At 39.4% G+C, this 16,645-nt stretch overlaps 2 long non-coding RNA genes across 2 annotated transcripts; one reads left to right on the top strand and one right to left on the bottom strand.

Annotated features, from left to right (window-relative positions):
• Positions 1–6,169: 6,169 nt before the first annotated feature.
• Positions 6,170–11,673, top strand: LOC135098340 (uncharacterized). Its single transcript, XR_010266837.1, has 3 exons — positions 6,170–7,088; positions 11,073–11,215; positions 11,591–11,673. It is a non-coding gene; the product is annotated as an uncharacterized LOC135098340 (long non-coding RNA).
• A 49-nt stretch (positions 11,674–11,722) lies between these two features.
• On the bottom strand, positions 11,723–15,636 carry LOC135098344 (uncharacterized). The gene is made up of 2 exons (XR_010266851.1): positions 15,551–15,636; positions 11,723–12,048 (listed from the first exon to the last, which is right to left on the bottom strand). It is a non-coding gene; the product is annotated as an uncharacterized LOC135098344 (long non-coding RNA).
• Between the last annotated feature and the right edge of the window lie 1,009 nt (positions 15,637–16,645).

Raw genomic sequence — 16,645 nt, 5'->3', positions numbered from 1 at the left:
TTCTGTCTGCATGGCTCAGAACTGTGTGTGTGTGTGCAATTTGTTCTCACATCCAGCATGAAGCAGCAGTGTGGCAGTGCAATACCATAGCACATGAAAGTGTGTGTGTGTGTTGTCCTCATATCTCATGTGACAGCACTGCCACAGTAATGAGACACCTCTCATTTGTTTGTATTTTTCACAATGCAGCAGCACTGTCACTAGCCTTCCTTTCTCCTTCTATCACATGCAAGCCTGTTTAAGTAGAGTTGTGGCTAACAAGAGGTTTATCCACTTGAATATGTATGTTCAGGTACGTGAACATGGATGTACACATACAGCACATAGAACATATGTATTTATTTTTAGTATCTTTGATACCAGTGGTGGGTATGTGTGAAACTAGGGGAGATGACATTCAAAAGTTGAGATGATAGGAATTTAGAACTCAGCACAAAACTTGAGAATCATGAAACTGGGATACCATGAAACTCATTGGGAGGTAGGAAGACTGCAATCATGTCCATATTTATTTATTTATTTTTTTATTGAGATAATTATAATTAGTTTTATCAATATTAAGTGACAATTCATTTCCATTTACCCACTCAAGCACATTCTGCATTCCAGTATTCATTTACAGTATTAGATTATTTATAGAACAAGAATCACATTGTATCATCATCAAACACTAATGGAACAAGAGAAGTACACACATTAATGATATCATTAATATGTAAAAGAAATGATAGCAGACCCTGAATTAAATCTAATGGGGCACCACAAATAACTTCTTCAGGGTCAGAATTGGCTTTTATTAATTGTCACATACTGTAATAATTGAAGAGATAGCTCTTAAACCAGGTGAATGCAATGCCACTAACTCCATATCTGCTTACGACTTCCTCAGTGATATAGGATTATTTCCTGTGTCAAATGCCTTAAGTCTATAGTAAGATTACTCCCATTACAAAGTTACCTTTATCTAATTCCAATACGGTTTTGCCTATTAATGTTACTAAAGCTAAGTTGATTGCATGTCCTCGTCTAAAATCCAAACTGGTAACTGCATAATTTACATTAATTTACAAATTAATCTATTACAAGGGTTCTCAACCTTTTCTTATTCAATGCAACCTTCTGAGAGCTTCTGAAAAATTCATGTGCCTTAGTGCCTAGTACGACAATTAATTAAAAAGAATTACAGGAATGTTTTACATTTTCTCTACTTTTTAAGACTAAAAATGTAAGAAAAAGTATCGCGTCTATTTTAAACAAATAAAACAACTACTTGGTCCTAAATAAGTGTCATGTAGGTGCAAAATGTGTAATTTAACAAAATGCCACACCTCAAACCGGTGAGGGTTTATTATTTGTGACATTTCAGTCTCAATTTGAATTAATTTCTTTCATGAGGTAGTTTTCCTCCTAAAGCATCTTTTCATAATGTGCGCTCCGGTTAAGCCTTGCATTAGAGAGGTGGAGAGAATAGGGGTGAGGGAAATTATAGTCTTGTGCATCGAGGCGCAGGAGGAGGGGAGGTATGCAATAAACAAGATCAGAAGAATAATTACCGTGGAAATAACAGAAGATAGAAGACCGCTCCCTTCGGGAACTGGCAGCGGTTGTTACCTACTGTGTGGGCTTCGAATCAGCCCTCAGAGACCAAGAGGCCTTTCGAGATTCGTCATCCACGCCTTCCTTTGTGTATGCTACCCGGTCCAAATGCGCCGCTGCACACGTCGCTCACTCGCTTCAGTCACCGCTCGCAACCTATATCGCCCCGCCCCACCCTCGCCTGTTACAGTCCTTGTGTTCGCTGTGGTTGTACCTCTCATAGCCGGAGAAATCACAGATCAACGTCCCCGATATGGGGAAACACTTGAAGCCTGTCCAGACGAGCGGGCGTGTCAGTCGGGCAGCGCGTTTGGCGGGCGAATTTTACCGGCGACGGCGGGCCTGCCAGTGAATATTGTCCACACGGCCGAGTTGATGAATAGGTGGGTGTGCCCAACGATGCCAGTAGCGTGTGAAGTGCAGTACGATAAGCACGGAACCTAGCAATGCTAAGAAGGAAGTACTGTATGGCATGATAATTGCTTTGTGTGTAAAAAAAAAGAAAAAGAAAAAGAAAAAAAAAAAAAGACTATGTGCAAAGATAGGTTCAATAAAAAGATTTTCATGGAAGCCACACAACAATAATTCGGGAACTACAACATGGCCATGACCAAAATTTCAGGGAATATATGAGAATGAGCCTAAGCATTTTTCATACCTTACTAGAAAAGGTAGAGCTACAAACATGAGACACAACATAACATCAGAACCTCGTTTGGAAGCAACGCCGAGATTTTTAGCAACTGGATGTACATGCTCGGCACTGCAGTATAGTGTATGTATAGCTAAAAACAAAGCTTGCCCTGCATAATTCTAGAAACATGTCGGGCCATGTACGAGATACTGACTACTTGCAGGTGTGGGAACGGGAACCCCTTTGTTTCGTTGTGTCGCTCTCCTCCAACAACTACGGCATCAGGTTTTGTTGCCCACGTGGCAAGGGATCCGAACAAGCAGGTCTTCGCTCCCTTTACACCCAGTCACATCCCGACCCATCCACGCCTCCACCTCCACCCAGAATAGTTACATTCCGCCGAGGAGCAGGAAGTTACCTTCGCTCGCTGTAATGCAGCATTACGCCGCCGCCATGACTCGTCCGCTAAGCTCCCTGCCCTCAAGGTCGGAGACTGCTTTGGCTCTGCATTGTGTCGCCATGCAGAGCCAAAGTACTAACAACCCTCGACGGGACGGTGGTGGAAGTTAGACAGCGGCCCTATAATCGTTCGTAATCGTCGCTTTCTCTACCCATTCACCATGCAGCCCACGACCAGCCAGCGGCTTCAGTAGGGAAGGATGGGGGTGGGAGGAGGGAGAGGGAGATAATTTGCAAAGGATCGAATGAAGCTAACAACCATTAGGCGCAGGGGCAGCACCGTCACGGACGTGGAGCACCGCAACGATTGGAAGGACAGACCACCCGCGGCCAGCACTGGGAACAGTACTCGCACCACGGGTATTCTGTATAGCTTGAGAGGGACAAGTTGTCTCTCACGCTCCTATTTCAGTCTCGCTCTCTTAAGATCTCAGCCACTTCTTTCGTTAGTTTTTCCACATATTGATGATTTCAGTATTTTTGTTCTCATCACTTAGCGCAAGCATTGCCTTTACAAATTCGTCTTGAGAAACTCTCATTTTGGTAGAAGTGATTGCTGTACCACATGATTGTATTGTGTGAGATGGATGACGACTGTCTATTTACCTTTGCGGTACAGACGTAAGGGTTGTCCCTGCACACATTTGACTGTAACCTATTTTACACTGCACTTGGTTTATGTACACTCTTCCCGTTTTCACAGTTTCGGCGTAAATACTTGAGCCATTGCAGTATTGTTATTCATCAGGAACAAATGGACAATCGAGAATCGCCATAGTAAGCACTTGTATAGGTAATTTACGTCTCCCCTGCCAGTGTCAATGCGTCATTAACTTAAGTGAAACACGGCTTGTTTCTTTCGTAGAGTTCGTTATAGCAACTAAAGCCTGGAGTGTTAGTGTGACTGCGATGCTCCCAAATTAAAGTACAATGTATACGTAGCGCAGCAGCTTCAATGGAAGCTGAAAATGGAGGTGGCACTGAGGAGAATAAATATAATGAATCGATAGAGACTGAAAATGGAGATGACATGGAGAAAGATAAAGTTGGTAAAGCGATGGAGGCTGAAGATGAGATTTCACGGAGGATAATAAAGACGGTGGAGTGATGGGGACTCAAAATATAATTGATTATTTAGAAATGTTAAAGGAAAGTTGTCTGAATTTGATTACCATAAATTAATTACCACCGGTTCTACTCCAGGAATGCTGTATAGTCTTCCTAAAATACGTTAAACAGGCTGCCCAATCAGACCCATATCATCAACCTTAGATACTTTCACTTATATATATATTTTTTTTTCAATTCTGTCTCCCCTGCCAGAAAAAAAAGATACTTTCTCTTATAAGTTTTTTTTTCCCAGTTCTGTCTCTCCTGCCAGAAAAAATTACATCTCCTTTGTCAATGAAAAAAAAAATACAAATGTCATATGACTAGCTTTAATGTAAAATCTTTATTTACTAACATTTCATTAACAGAAACTATTAACATGTGCGTTGAGCAATGCAAGAAACTAACCACAGCTCAACACAGCCCTACTATTATATAATTCGGGTCCTTATTAGAACTAGCAGTTGTATTTTTATGCCATCATGAAGAAATAAAAAAAAAAATCATAATCAGCCAATTGAGTTCAAACATATTTTGTACAAAAGATACGTGGATGGCTGAAATGTTTTGTTTTTACAGAATAATCACACATAAATCAACGGCGTGAGTATTTGAATAGCAAACATGCGAACATTTCTTTTACTGTAGGAAAAAAAGAAAATCATTTTCCACCTTTCTTTGACATATTAGTAACCAACACTGATGTTTACAGAAAAAAATACGTTCACAGGTTAAGGACTCAACTATTCATCCTTTGTCCTTAGCTCTTTTAAAATCAACTGTCATAACACTCATGCACAAGGCTTATCACATATGTTCCTCATAAGTTTCATATAAGGAAATTAATAGGCCTAGGAATAATATTTCCACCAACGGTTATCCTAGGTATATTTTAGATAAATGTGTAAAAAGGTTTATGTAATGTTTTCTCTTATAATTATACTCCAACTACTAATGGCAACTGAAATACATATAATTACCATTCCATGTCCATTATAGTTATCACATTTGGAATTCCTTAGAGAAATATTTAAGTAAAATTTTCCAGGTGTGTCCTTTAGATTTTTTTTTTTTTACAAATTATAGTGCTATTGGTTCATTTTAATTTATATATATATATATATATATATATATATATATATATATATATATATATATATATATATATATATATATATATATATATATATATATATATATATATATATAGATAGATAGATAGATAGATAGATAGATGGCTACTTTGTCAAAGTATTTATGTTCGAACGTCGTATATTCTTTTGTATGTCCTGACCACTCAATTAGGTATCTTCTCGTTGGCTCCCAGTCTCGGAACCTCAGACTGAGAATGTTCGAACATAAAAATTCATCTTTCAGAATTAAACACATATAACACATCTAAGCCTTTCTAATATTAAGAAACATGCGGTATCAAGTCATCATATAAAGAAAGAAAATTTCAGTTTATTGTTGGAAGCTAAAAACGAAACATAACTCAGGATAGCCGAATCCTTGTTAAATAATCAATACAAACCTCAAATGAACTCCAATTACTCCTCTGTAAAAACTTTATATTGTCTGAAACAATCAAGGTACTTTTTTTGTATAATTGATTGAGGTTAGGTTTAGTTTTTATTTATTTATTTTTTTATTTTATTTATTTATTTATTTATTTTTTTTTTTAGGTTTAGCGTGTGTAGCTTCTAGCATAGTTTGTGTTTTGATGTCCAGTACCTAATTGGAGATATCACGACTTCTAGTTAATGACCTCGGCCACCAGATTACACACGTTAAAACAGCCTTTCAGAAAAGACAAAGTATGCACAAAGAAAGTATGTTTAGGCCAAATACTGTAAAGAAAACTCATATCAGAGTCAGTGACTCTTGAAATCATGGCATGCATTATGAAACAGTGGTATCCTTTGGCAGAATCCTGTCACGCTGCCGGACGCGTGATTATGCTCTACATAAATATATTATTGTCCCTCCGCTGGGAGGGACACGGTGAGGAGGCAGTATAACGGAAGTGAATAACCCTTACAGCATTGGTGACGAAGTCTGGGTGCGGCCACCGTGCATCAGGGCTTTGTGATAGGAATGGTGTCGGAACAGCTCGTCGAATGTTCCCCGCCATGTCAAGAAACTACAGCTTCGTATCAACTCTACATGCTCCAATGACGAAAGCAACTCCTCCGAGGATGACGAGGAGGAACTGCTTGTCTCATTCCCGAGAAAGGAACGGGGGCAAGAGACAGACGACCTGACAGTACTGACGGCGATGCGGGTAGATAGGAGCTGAGATACTTCGAAAGAATTCGGAGACAGGATATGTTACTTATGTGATCAGTATATCAGGGAGAAGTGTGTGTGTGTGTGTGTGACCTTGGTGGAGGTAGGACGTGTCCGCTCTGCCTTCCATTCAACTTGTTCTTTCATAAGACAATTTTGTACATTTGCCATTAGAATGGGACCCATTTCAGAAAACAATTTACCTGCCACAGATACCCATTGCCCGATATACAAACACTAAATGCACTTTGGAATCCCCTAAGTGTCAAGTGCAAAAAAATACTACACACAGACTGTTCTCAATAACCGACCTATGTCATGTGAACTTTTTAACACTAATAAACCAGTACATGTGTGAAGAGTGCGCAAAAGAGCATGGTGATAGACAGTTTGCGTTGATGTATGCATTAGTAGAAAAGGAAGAAGAAAATGAATAGAATATGGGTGAGGAAAATAAATAATGAAAGTGAGAATGACCAACCACCGACCCCCACTTTAGAGTGCAGTTCGAAAAGTGTCTCGGACAATGAGTCGATGAACGTGGACGCGTCACTGACGAACAAGGCACTAGTAGTGACGGTTAAGGATGAAAGGAAACAAAAACACGAGTATGTTACTTTTACAAACTAAATCGTTGTAGATATGGTAGAAAGGGTCGTAATTGTCCCTTTTCATATTCTAACCTGGGAAACAGACATAAAACATTTGCCAGAGACTCGGTCAAAGGGTGCAAAAAAAGGTAGCGATTGCTGTTATGTTCTTCCACTTATTTGCATTGGTTCTGAGAGGAAGCGCGAGTATTTTAATCTGTAGTACAAAAGACTACACTTGAAAGACACTACTAGTAGACGGTACCCGGATAATCCAAGGAGTTTCGAACATGACGAGCCTTATGAAGCACCCCGACGACGACATCCATCTAGGGTCTCGCGAGCCTTTCATTTCAGTGGCTCGCAGACACAAGGACGGGTAGGATGTGGCGCAACAAACAGGAGTGCTGGTAAGTCTGTAATTTCATACAAACTTGTTAATAAATTTCCTGGGTTCACTACTGATCTAAGCAGGTCCTGTTGCCTGCCACCAACTCTTGGTCACACTCCCCAATACCTGCTTCTTAACCAGGTTGAGCTCCAGTAGAGAACCCCATCAAAACTGGCCAGCCACCAGCCCTGTCAAATCACCAAGCACATGTACATATACAATATTACTAGCTGGACAGTATGCTATAAACGCAAACTCACACCAAGTTGATTTACATAAAATAGTCATAGTGGTTTGTGATTAAGTGAAGATGTGTGAGAGCAGTGAAAAGGTTGAGTTTCCAATGAGATGTGGATGTTGGTGTGTATTTTATCATGAATGAATGCGGATATCCAATACTTCAGTGACTTGCACATACATAGGGCATCACTACAGGCAGCCACTCCTCAGTACCCAAGTACCCACCTTCCATCATAGCCCATTGAACCACTTCTTAAATCATGGAGTTCTTGGCATGCTGATGGATTGTGTCTTAAGTATTGGTGTAACCATTGTGTCCATGTGTGCCTCTGTTCACATAATCTGTGGCAACTTTTCCAGGACTGTTTTCAAAGGCCACAGAAATAATTAGCTGGTTTATCAAGAGTGTTTCTCCTGTTGATAATATAGAAATGATGTTAATCTGTCACTGGAACCATAAAAAAAGATCCTTAAAAATCCGTACAACTTCAGCTGGGGTGGCGCAAAAGTGTCTCAGAGTATGGACCTAAGTTTTACTGAATATAGATTCTTTTTTGAGGAATGACTGGGGGAGAGTTTTAATTAGCCAGTCAAAATGTTTCCACAAGCAACTTGATAAGACCAATGTTCATCCTGAAAGGTTTAATGAAGCCATTACTTGTATAATGTTGCTTTGAATTTTTTTATGTAGGAGGGGCACTGGCCAAGGGCTACAAAACATATATATATATATATATATATATATATATATATATATATATATATATATATATATATATATATATATATATATATATAAAGCTCACTGAGGTGCTGGGCCATTCATTATTAATATCACAGGCTACACAAGTATACATGCAATATTTACATAGTGGTAAGTGGTTGTGTCAATCAGTGAGGTTTAAATGTGGTAGGTGAAGAGTGGTGGTATAAAGCTGAGTGAAAAATTAAGTGCGAATAAGAAGTTAATTTCAAAGAAGAGTGAGAGATACGGAGGTGGAGGAGCATGTAAGTGTGAAAATGAAGAGGATGGAATTCGTATAGATAGCAAGGTGATGGTGGTGGTGGAATGTATGTGGGAGAGGCACTTTAACTGCTTAATGAATGAGAGGACAGTAGGGGAAGCAGTGATATCCCACATGGGGATGCAGGCTTGTGGAGAATGAGAGGTTAGGCAGAAAGGAATTGGTTTGGAAGGGGTAGACAAAGTGACAGCAAAGCTGAAGTGACATTAATGGAATAAATGCAGTGAAGTTAAAGTATGGAGGCAGAGTACATAGTAGTAGACTGGATACTTGCAATATGTAAACTGAGAATGGTAAGTGCCTGGTGTGTGGAGGAAGACAGTTAATGTACCCCTATAATAAAGGTGATGGTTGTAAGAATGTTTGTAACAGTTACAGGAGACAGACAAGTTTGCTTGACCCATCAGGTAAAGTCTATGTAAGGGACTGCACCAGGAAACTATACTTAGATGGAAGAGACTGAGGTGAAGATCAATGAGAAACAGGGATGATTCAGGAAAAGAAAAAGTTGGATGGATCAGAAAATAGAAGAGTACTCAGGATAGAATAAAAAGTTGTATGTAGTGATCATGGACTAAAGAGAACACATGATAGGGTGGATAGAAAAGTCCGTTGAGATTTCTTGAAAGTATATAGTGTAAGAGGTGAGTAGTCAGAAGGAACTGAGGCTTTTATGAGGATGAAAGTGCTGTTTGGTGATGGAGGGAGCCCTTGAAGAGAGTTACACTAAAGGAACAGGAGTGAGGCAAGGATGTGTATGTCCCTTTGGTTGTGTAACACATTCATGGCTGTATGAGGAAGATGAAAACATAAGCAGGAAATGTTATTGCATGGCTGAAATAGAATGGAAAGGGGTGGGTTGTAGTAGTACATGTCTCTGCAGATGACACGGCCTTCATAGCAGAGAGCGAAAAAGAACTTAAAAGAATGGTACATCATTTCTATGGGTGGGTATCAGATGGAAACTGATGGTGAATGCTGGGAAATGTAAAGTGATGGCATTTGAGAGGAGAGAGGTGATATGAGCACCAATGCAAGTGGTATAATTGTGGAATGGGTGAAAGGAAATGTATTGAGATGGTATAGGTATATTGAAAGGATTTTAACAATTTTTGCCTTAATGCACTATGGACATATGTGTACATAGTGCTTTTCCCAGGCCATCTCCTTAAAAGTGAAATCTCTGGAGATCAGTACTTGTTCAAACCAAATGGGAAGCATTTCATATATTGCCTGTTGCACTGGTTTCATTATACTGTTGATCCAAGTTTGGAGATCTATAGATATATGCCAGTGAGATTTTGTTGTCTTTAATATTCAGCATACAAGTAACACATTCAACATCAAACCCAGTTGAATTACACAAGTTCTTCAAATGAACGTGTCTTTCTTAACAAGTATTACTACATGTCCACCAGCACCTGGTGGTCTGTCCTTCCTTTACATGGTGATAGCATAGGAATCACCATTAAAATAGTGCTCAGATACTTCACTTAACTTTGTTTCTCTAAGGAAAATAGCATGAGGCTTTCTTCAATTTACACAAATACTTAGTAAATCAAATAAATACTCAGTAAATCACTCTTATATCTGGTATTTCTTCCGTCCACAATGGTGCACACACACTGGCTCATCACACACTGGCTCATCACCTTTTCCATTCCTTCTCCAGTCTGTGGTACTTCCTCATAAGTATTTTCTTGATTTTTTTTTTGGTGTACTTTGTTTTTTTTTTTTTGTTTGCAGTGAGATTTTTATTAGCTTTGTTTTTTTTGTTCATAATGATTGATGTCTTTCCCTTCATTTTTTTTTAGAATGCAGTGTTTTGTTCATATCTTTTTTTTAGCCAACAGCATGAACTCTCATCTCCTGGAAGTGTGATCTGGCACTATTTTGACATTATTCTTTGGTGAAGCCAGCTCCTTCAGCTTTCTACTTGATTCCAGAATCATCTCCTTCCGTGCTTCATTTTGCAGCACCACCTTGTGTCTGGTTTGGGATGGTGTATGGTGGTTTGTGTTCTGTCTTGTCACTTTATTTCTCTCTCTCTCATCTGTAATTCCAAGATCTTGGACAATGCTCTTTACAGTGTAGATATCCTCAGTGTATATTAAACTTACCTCTGGTTCCTCCCCGCTTCTTTCAGGCAGTACTGCAAATACCAGGTTGAGTGTAAGTTTTAAACTCATTAATCTCCTACATTACTACTTGTTTTCCCTTGACCTCCGAGAGTGAAGGGTTGGTGCTATGTAGAAGTCTCCTCCAGCTGTTTCTGTCCCTTGCATCTTCCTCCATGACTTTGCAGTTTTAAAACACAATTCCTTTCCTGCATCTCGCTCTCTGCTCCCACACTGTTGCCTTTTGTCATTATCTTGATATCCAATCTTCTTGTTTCAGCCTTCTTGTTCAGCTTCCACAACTCTCATTTCTTGCTTAAATTCCTTCATTTTACTTACCAAATCCTTGAGAACCCTTGCCCCTGAGCAAATATGGAATATACTCAGTATATAGTCTTTAAGTATATAGGGGTATACAGGTTCTTCATAAATAGTCTTAAGTATATAGGGGTCTACAGGTTCTTCATAATTTCCTGACATGCACCTGCACATAATAGTTTAAACTCAGTTTTCTACATGACATTATGTACAAATACACTAACAAGAGTTTTCTACATGACATTATGTACAAATACACTAACAAGATTTAAATCGTGACAACTTGCATGTTTTCCTGGACAGGACAGCCTGACTGCAGAAGATAGAAGGCACAGAGGAAGAAGATACAAGGGATGGAAACTGGAGAAGACTCATACATGGCACCAACTCCTCACTCTGCAGTGGCAAAAGCAGCAGTTTTCCAGGAGGCTGTGTGGTGTGGCCTGGTCTGTATGTAATGTACAACAATCCCATCATACTCTGAAATTGCTCTCTGCTCCCTCACCATCAACATTATTTGTTTATCAAACGAGTTTTTCCAGTTTCATCAACACCTTTGAAATCCCCCCATATCATTCAAACCTACATGTAGCATACATACATAGTTTTAGTATATAAACTACATGTTAAAAAACTAACAAACAAATTTGATTTAGGGGCAAAAACAGTCGGCACCCAAAAAGGCAGGAGGGCTGGAGTGGTGGACGAGTGTGTTGGAATGGTTTTTACTTTAGTTACGATGAGAATGAATGGCTATCTGCTTTGGCTTTTTAATTCTCACCAGTATTTTTTAATAATGGCTTTTTAATTTCTCTCCCCAGTATTTTTAAGGCTGAGAGGATGCTGCTGGTACTATATACACTCCAAGGCAGAGGCAGAGTGGGTTGGGAATTCTCACAAAAAAAAAAAAAAATTACCAAACTCTCAAGACTCTCCGGAGAAAAAACACTGAATCTCGCTTGGAGGAAATTTATTTTAAAAGAAAAATCATAAATAATAGTTGAGGAGTCTGGGACTTAAAACACTGAAGCTCATGTACCAGCACCAGCTGGCTGACATTGAGTCTTTATACACACACTTGTTCAGGTAGAAAGAGATAATGTATATATATATAGTAGTAGTAGTAGGTAGAGAGAGATGTTCCTCTCATCTTCTTTCAACATCCTCTTCTGTCTTCCCATCATCCTGGCAACACATTTCTGTCTGTCATTTCCGTTTGTCAACTATCAACGTGGAAAGGATAAGGATGCATCAGGTAGACTTTCAGACTTGGCGGCACCTATAAGAAGAAATGAACACGATAAGATACCAACCACAATTCGTATTTTGACTAAAAATGTCGTCACTCAGGCCTTATTTTTAAAAATGTCACTCAGGCCTTATTTTTAACTGTCAGGCCTTAGTTAAAAAAAAAAAACTACTTATCTCACTTATCTTATGAACTACTGTAGAGCTTCAGCAGCTTGTCAGCAGCCTTAGATTTTACTGCAAGCAAAAGGGCTTTTCTTATTGAAGCCACAATGCCTTGTTCAAAGAGAAAGGACCTTTAAAATCTGATGCTCACTGTTTGAATGGGGAGTTAAAATTTTTGTGTAGAACAAATCATAATTACCTTGTTTCCATAAAAGGAGTCACAGTCAAACTGACTGGAAACTTCAACCTTCTGAAATGCTCTGACAATACACTAAAAATCCAAAATAAACTACAGCACCAAAATCTTTCAAGTGCCACTTCTTATTGGGGTCTTTCAGAATGGTAGTGTGCAACCATATAACAACAGCTAGCTCACCATAATAAGGAAGAAGTCAGAAAAAGTTAAGCAAGATGGACACCTCCCCCACACCTAGTACATCCTGCACTTTGAGACAGCAGTAGCTCCAGTATCCCTCTACCACACCCCTTCTGCACACCTGCAAAAAAAACAGGACAAAAAAAAAAAAATAAATAAATAAAAAAATAAAAAATCATACTTTCTCTTACTCTTTTTATCTCCTCTACTCATATTGTGTGCTCCAGGTTCTCTTGTATTTACAGATGATGGGTTCATGACCTATCTTCAGAAAGCTGTGAGAACGCAGTCTGTCTGCAACAAAGGACTAACACTATGAACTAAATCCTGCATCAAGATGGATCCTGCACACATCATATACATAACATGACTAGTTCCTAGCCAAATGCAGATTTCATGAACACAATAAACAGATAGTAACAGCAGCTTCTGGGACCACAATTTAAAAAGTCGTCATTTTGAGTGAGATGAAATCTGAACAATATACAGAAAGTAACAGCTTCTGGGACCACAATTTAAAAAGTTTCGTCATTTTGAGTGATGTGCAAATTATTTGGGGGTTAAAGGGATTTTCATAATTTTGCAGGCTCTAGCAGGAGGAAGTTAGGGGACAAGATTTCCAAGGTGATGTCCCTATGAAGCTAATCAATTAATTCTACATAACCTCCGCTCTATCACTTCACCTAATGCCTTTGGAAATTAAAGAATGCCTGTTGAAAATTAAAGAAAACATGGTGTTTCAAAACAGCTTGTTCAATTGCCACTCATGAAAACACCCTTGAAACACTGAATAACTTCCACTGCACCCTGTTAAAAACTAGTAGATGTGGAAAACTAACTTCCACAAAGTGGAGAAGAGAAGACGGCGAGCCTTTTTCATAATCTCAAACTATCACTTGAAACATGAACACACCATTGAAAACTCCAATAACTTGCGCTACAGCCTGTTAAAAGTAGGATACAAGATCTCGCGGCATTTCATAACACCGTCCTACATAATACCTTCCTGCTCCACACACACACACACACACACACAGGCGGTGGGGACTGGACTACTGAGAGATGTTTCATGGCGTGGCATGGTTTGTAGACTTCCTCGCTGGGTGCCGTCAGTCCGTCCGTTCCCACATTCCTCCCCGGCATCACAGGAAACTATGCTTTTTGGCATCACTGACGCCCTGCGAGACACCCTCCACCGGTGGAAATATGTGGATTCCACCTTTACAGCGGCCGTCCACAACGACCATCCCAACTAGCTAGCAATCTATAGCAAATAACCCTATCAACCTCTCGGCCTGGACAACTGACGACCACACTACCATCAACTAGCAGAAAACCGTAGTCGTTCATTTCGACCTCGCCATCATTCCAACCCCACTCTTGTCCTCTCTTTGGGTAGCCTGTCCTGGACGTGGCTGCGGGCCTGTCCTGGACGTGGCTCCCGCAGCCAAAACTCTTGGCATTGCAGTGGACAGCAAACTTAACTGGGGTCAACATGTCAACACTGCCACACAGACTACACATGTTACGCCATTCTAAGAAATGACTTGGCCAGCTTCACTATAAACTATGAAATTCACACGACTGTCATCCTCCCCAAATTCACATAAGCATCTCCCTCCTAGTCCTCACACTTCAACACAACACAAACCTGTTATAGAAAAAAAAGCAGCCAGGATCGTCCTCGGCCCATCATACGCTGGACACAGACCCTCGGTTTCACAGAACTGACCACGCATTACAACTTCCTCCACTTCTGCCAACAACTAGATATTAATCCACGCCATCATCTCCCTCCTTCCTCCCGAAACAAGTCCCAAGAACAGCCCCGTTTCAGCAATAATAAAACCGGTTACCAATATATAAACCCATCTCCAACTGAATGAATAGTTATACACGTTTTTTGTACCAGGTAAAGTCTCAATGATTTTTTTTCCTCAACCTTTTTAACCTTTTCTTTATCTTCTACTTTGTTCTATTGAAGTTTTTTTTTTTTTGTCGGGTAACTGCCAACACCAATAAACCGTAAATAATAATAATATTAATATTCTTACGCACGCAGTAGCTAGAGAGTGAACTACACTTAACGAGAAGTATCTACCCTGTGGTTAGATAAGCAACACGAGGACGCCTGCTTCACTGCTACCACTGCTACATTCCTCTAACATATGAACCTTCGAAACTCATGACAAATGCGATCGAACACAAGGAACGCTCTACGTTTCATCTTGTAATATTAAAGTGAATATGCATCACCTATAAAATCCCAACGAAACAAACAAGACCGACATGGCAAAGATATCTTGGACATCCAAGCTTAACCGGTGATAACACATCCAAGCTTAACCAAACACAGTAAGCTCGGTGACAGACCTCGTTCACTTATTCAATACGTTAGCTTTACACTAGCTCGTATTTCTCGATTTTTTATTAAGGCACACGAAATATTAAACTATTTTATTAACGCATACGAAATATTAAACCAACATTAGACAAAGAAAAGGGTATGCATAGTACACTGGCTCGTATTTCTCGATTTTTATCAACTGAAACATTAAACTACATCGGACAAAGGAAAAAGTATGCATAGTAAGCAAGAAACTACCATCAATACAACTTAAAAAAAACGAGAAAAAACAACGGTACCTTGGAAACAGACGCTCTACTTGCTAAACCACTAACTACCACCAACGTGAAAAGCATTAGCAACCCATTTCTTAACACTGACAAATCACAGACAGCAGCAATTCTTGTAATAATCACACGTATCTATAAAAGTGAATGAATGAATAAGCAAACAAGAGTTAAATCCAAGAACGTAAATACTGAAGTGAAATATATCAAAATGTCATGAACACGAAAGAAATACAAACAGCAATCAAACCAACCAATTACTATCTATAAAACGACAGTAATTAAAAGCAAACGTAATATTTACCTAATAGGAAATACTTACGGCCCAAATTACTACCCATGTTCTAATTAACTTAACCTTTAAATACACCTCCCTGCGATGATGACCAAGCACCCACACGGACGCACGCACAGGACCTCCTCTGTCGACGTCTCTTGAGCAACTGACGTGGCCTGGTTCAAAGGCTGGTTGTTGCCCACCGACCTCTTCTTCGTTTTCCTCTTCCTCCTCCTCTTCTTGTTTCCTCGTTATCCTGTTACTTTGTTTCTTATTTTCTCCTCCCTCTTCTCGCTCCTCTTCTCATTATTCCTTGTTTTACTCTCTCTCTCTCTCTCTCTCTCTCTCTCTCTCTCTCTCTCTCTCTCTCTCTCTCTCAATATTACATTAAAACAAGTTACAGATCTTCCCTTTCTTTTTTCTCCGTGTGTGTGTGTGTGTGTGTGTGTGTTGTTCGCTGGTTAACTTAGGCAATTAAAGTTGGACAGTTGAACATCATTATTACTTTTACAATCTCTCTCTCTCTCTCTCTCTCTCTCTCTCTCTCTCTCGGTTTGAATATTCAATAGTATTTGATATAATTTCTTGGGGTCTGCGGTATATAGGACGCTGTAAGACTCTCTGCATTCAGGGATTACGTAAACAGTTATCAGCCAAGATTCAAAATTGTTGGTGATGAGTTAGGCATGAGGGAGGCTCCCCGTCTAACAGTCTACTTGTCCTACGTCCACCTGGTCGGACAATGACTCGTAAGCTATGTACGTAGTTTGTTTGTTAGTTGGATTTATTGGCAAAACAGGCATTTATTGACAAAATAAGCATTATAAAAGTGTAATATAGATAGTATTATAAGGTTATTCGCCAAATGCCAAATTCAAAGTCCTTTGTTAAGAGGCACCGTCCTATCCTTGACAGACTAAGGAAACCGGGTGCAAAACAAAAAACAAAACAAAACAAATTCTTCATAGCATTAGGAAAGAGAAACATTGAAAACAGAGGGTACATCTAGAGACTAATGTTTTTGAATTTTTTTATTGAACAAATTCTACAACACCGTATGGACCACTGATAATTATATCATTATATACTCGTATCTTTGGATTACATTACGCTCCCGAATGAAATTGTACATAGTATGGCAGGCAGGCTGAGACAAGACACCCACCCAGACCAAAG

This window comes from Scylla paramamosain, chromosome 4 (assembly GCF_035594125.1).
Source record: "Scylla paramamosain isolate STU-SP2022 chromosome 4, ASM3559412v1, whole genome shotgun sequence".
NCBI classification, from domain to species: domain Eukaryota; kingdom Metazoa; phylum Arthropoda; class Malacostraca; order Decapoda; family Portunidae; genus Scylla; species Scylla paramamosain.
The sequence above is the reverse complement of the archived record's forward strand: the minus strand, read 5'-3'. Positions and strand labels throughout refer to the sequence as shown.